Source organism: Nerophis ophidion, linkage group LG05 (assembly GCF_033978795.1).
Source record: "Nerophis ophidion isolate RoL-2023_Sa linkage group LG05, RoL_Noph_v1.0, whole genome shotgun sequence".
In the NCBI taxonomy this organism is placed as follows: domain Eukaryota; kingdom Metazoa; phylum Chordata; class Actinopteri; order Syngnathiformes; family Syngnathidae; genus Nerophis; species Nerophis ophidion.
Genome location: NC_084615.1, coordinates 38,162,905 through 38,167,732, shown reverse-complemented (window position 1 = coordinate 38,167,732; position 4,828 = coordinate 38,162,905).

Below are 4,828 nucleotides of genomic sequence, written 5' to 3'. Positions count from 1 at the left end.
TACTACAAAAACAACCATTAAATGACTACAATCTCATTGCGGTTCTGGATGTGTAAGTGTGTCATTGTTGATATAGTTTGCAGGGACATATTTTGGTACAGTAACTATCGAAATAGAAACACAAGATAAATACTTCTCATAATTTACATCTGAATCAAACCTATTTCAGAACAATTCTAAAAAGGTTTACAGACATGTTCACATTAAGAACGGACAAACAAGACCGTTGGTGTTGAAATTTGGTTTAGGTAGCCATATTCCAGGGGTCGGCAACCCAAAATGATGAAAGAGCCATATTGCAGTGGTTCGCAAACTTTTTTCGGTGATGTACCCCCTGTAAACATTGTTTTAATGCAAGTACCCCCTAATGAGAGCAAAGCATTTTTGGTTGAAAAAAATAGGTAAAATACAGCACTATGTCATCAGTTTCTGATTTATTAAATTGTATGACAGTGCAAAATATTTCTCATTTGTAGTAGTCTTTCTCGAACTATTTGAAAAAAAGATAAAAATAACTAAAAACTTGTTGAAATTTAAACAATTGATTCAATTATAAATAAAGATTTCTACACATAGAAATAATCATCAACTTAAAATGCCCTCTTTGGGGATTGTAATAGAGATCCATCTGGATTCATGAACTTAATTCTAAACATTTCTTCACAAAAAAAGAAATCTTTAACAATATTTATGGAACATGTCCACAAAAGTCTAGCTGTCAACACTGAATATTGCATTGTTGCATTTCTTTTCACAGTTTATAAACTTACATTCATATTTTGTTGAAGTATTATTCAATAAATATATTTATAAAGGATTTTTGAATTGTTGTTATTTTTAGGGGCATCTGGTACACCTCATCCGGCTCCACTCGATGTGGAGGAGCAGCGGCTTTACTTTGGCTTCGTTCTGAATGACAGCTTCTCACCCTGTCTAAGTGAGAGCTCCGCCACCCGACGGAGGAAACTCATTTCGGCTGCTTGTATACCCGTCATCTTGTCCTTTCAGTCAAAACCCAAATCTCATGACTATAGATGATACAAACAAAGATTGACCGGTAAATGGAAGCCATGTGTGTGAATGGAAAAACAGGTATTTGCATTATGTGTGCATAGTGGATGGACAAATATTTACAGTATGTATGTGTGCATTTGTAAATAGAGAAACATTTACCACATGTACACACTCAAAAATGCTGGGTTGAGCCTGTCAGATCATATTTATGGGTTATTTCTAAGGAGTTGGGTAGTTTTTGTGAACCAATCCTTAACCCAGACAGCTGGGTCGGCTCTTGGACATTGCGCATCCGCAAAACTCAAGTAACAACCCAGCAAGGAGGTACAATTTACCCTGCAGCTGGGTTACATTGTGGAGTGATTCTCTCCTGAGACGGTGGTCAGCCTCGTGTTTTGGTAGTACAAGAACAGTTTTGTATGTACTTTATAAGTTACCTTATAACCTGTCACATATGAGCGAGAAATATTACTGTCTGTATCTAAAATTTGTATTTCTTATCAATTTTGGAATTAATTTATTATTTTGTTGCTTAAAGTATATTTCTTGCTTCTTTAGAACATTTGATTGCAATCAAACTCAGTTTTATAAAGAGACAATGTTAAATACACCTTTAAAGGCCTACTGAAACCCACTACTATCCACCACACAGTCTGATAGTTTATACATCAATGATGAAATATTAACATTGCAACACATGCCAATACGGCCTTTTTAGTTTACTAAATTGCAATTTTAAATTTCCCGGGAGTTTCTTCTTGAAAACGTTGCGTAATGATGACGTATACACGTGACGTCACGGGCTGTTAGGAAATATGAGCGCTGCGCACACACACAGCTAAAAGTCGTCTGCTTTAACCGCATAATTACACAGTATTTTGGAGATCTGTGTTGCTGAATCTTTTGCAATTTGTTCAATTAATATTGGAGAAGTCAAAGTAGAAAGGTGGAGTTGGGAAGCTTTAGCCTTTAGCCACACAAACACACGGTGATTCCTTGTTTAAAATTCCCGGAGGTGAAGCTTTACTATGGATCAGAGCGCGGTCAAGCGAACATGGATCCCGTCCGAATGTCAACCAGCAGGTTTCGGTGAGAAAATTGTGGTAAAAAGTCGCTTCTTACCGGAGATCAGCTGAGCTTGCCCCGTTCATAAAGCTGCCGTCGACTTCCATGAGACATTGGCGTCAAGACACCCGTGGACACACCCCTCCGACTATCAGGTACTGTTAAACTCACTAAAACACTAGCAACACAATAGAAAGATAAGGATTTTACACAATTATTCTAGTAAATGTGTCTGAAAACATCTGAATCTGTCCCAATGCAATCACGTTTTTTTTTTTTTTCTAGTCCGTCGCTATCAATATCCTCAAACACGAATCTTTCCTCCTCGCTCAAATTAATGGGGAAATTGTGGTTTTCTCGGTCCGAATAGCACTTTTTGTTGGAGGCTCCCATTAAAAACAATGTGAATATGTGAGGAGCCATCAACACGTGACGTCATCGTCTGCGACTTCCGGTAAAGGCAGGGCTTTTCTGTTAGCGGCTGAAAGTTGCAAACTTTATTGTGGATGTTCTCTACTAAATCCTTTCAGCAAAAATATGGCAATATCGCGAAATGATCAAGTATGATACATAGAATGGACCTGCTATCCCCGTTTAAATAAGAAAATCTCATTTCAGCAGGCCTTTAAGAAGAACCAAAAAGTTAAAACTGAAAGAGGATGGGGTGCGGAATAACTAAATCCTTGGATGAGTCCCACAGAAAATTATAGCTTCAGCGTTAGAAATAATTATAATGGTGCAGAACATGTTGAATGGACTTCACATCAAACTGATACGGTGTGCGAAAGCAGTTCAAAACCACACATAACATTGTCTTATGATTAATTACAAGCAATTTTCATGGATTAAGTATATGCAGTGTAGAGAATCTGGTCTACAAAGAAAGATGGTGGTCAAATTAAAAACTTCAAGTGGAATGTTTTACTTTTTCCTGTAGGCGCCATCAATCATTGTGACGTTTGGACTACAAAAACATGAAAACAACCAATGTATTTAGTATAATTAACCCAGCATTGCCATTAAAATGACCCAGTATATGATCTGAAAATACAACTAATTTATTTGGTAGAATTAACCAGGCATTGCATTTAAAATGACCCAGCATTGGGTTGAATATATAACCCATCGAGGTGGGTTAAATTAATCCAGCATTGTTTTGGTCCAATTGTCACGACCTGTCACATTTGGTCTGACAATATTCTTGGTTCCTTAGTTTGCTGTTTTTTCCTGTCCAGTGCTGGCTGTTTGCATCACCTCTCCCTGATTGGCAACCAGAGCACAATATTTGTGGTTGCCAATCAGGCCTCTTAATACGCCAGCATGCCCTGCTGCCAGGACTGGAAGACTGTTAGCTCTATGCGATTGATTGATTGATTGATTGATTGATTGATACTTTTGATTTACGTGGACCCCGACTTAAACAAGTTGAAAAACTTATTCGGGTGTTACCATTTAGTGGTCAATTTTACAAAATATGTACTGTACTGTGCAATCTACTGATGAAAGTTTTAATCAACCAATCAAAACAGTACAGTACATATTCCGTACAATTGACCACTAAATGGTAACACCCGGATAAGTTTTTCAATTTGTTTAAGTCGGGGTCCACGTTAATTAATTCATAACTTCTGTTGCAAATGGTTTGTGTTTGTAAGTGTTGCATGTGTTTGCCAGTATATTTATTCACCTGTGTTATCCTGCTTGCTTTGTTGAACTTGTCAAGCTTCTATATGCTTTTGTGCACTTCCTTGTTGGTCAACTGCTTGTTGTCCTCCCGTCTTCTGCACCTTGAGGTCACATAATGTTACCATATCTGAGTTATTGCAGAAATATGGGGAAACAACTACAAATGTGCACGGTGTTACAAAAGAGATCAATTTGAATAACACATAATGTTGGCTATAGAGAACATATAAACCCTTTATTTGTTGAATCACAAATATTGAAATTCAACGATTTGGTGCATTTACAAACAGCTAAAATTATGTAGAGCGCAAACTATAACCTGCTACCCAAGAATGTACAACAATTCTTCTCAACAAAAGAGGAGAACTATAACCTTAGAGGAAAATCTAATTTAAAGATTTGTATGCTCGTACAACACTTAAAACCTTGAGCATATCCGTATGTGGAATGAAATTATGCAATGGATTAACCAAAGAAATCAACAAAGCACCAATATGATTCAGTTTAAGAATTATAATCAACATCTTGAACCCTTTTTTTATTATTATTGAGACAAAGATTATTTATGTATTAATATTTCTTAGTTACTATGGTATATTATTTGTTTATTATTATTTTTTTTACTGTTATGGTATAGAGAACAAGGAAATAGGATAAAAATGCTATGGTATGAAAAGGGGTACGAATTGAATAAGCTCAGTTTCTTCCTACTCCTTTTCAGATGTGCTGTAATGAAACTGGAAATATGTGATGAAGTACATTGTATTGTATGCATGTTTGAAATTAACTGAAACTGAACTGAACATAAACCGCGTGATGCGTGACCGTAACATGTACATGTGAATAGACAAAACATTTACAATATTTATGTGTGTATAGCAAAATGTATCTGAATGGACAAACGTTACAATATGCGTGTATTGGGAGGACATTTTTGAACATAAACAAAATCAAACTGAAAAATTCTGATCAGTTTCAATCCGATACTGATACTATATCCATACAATCAATATTTGCAAATGCTGCTTGACCCATAGCGACAAAATGAGTGTTGTGCGAGTGT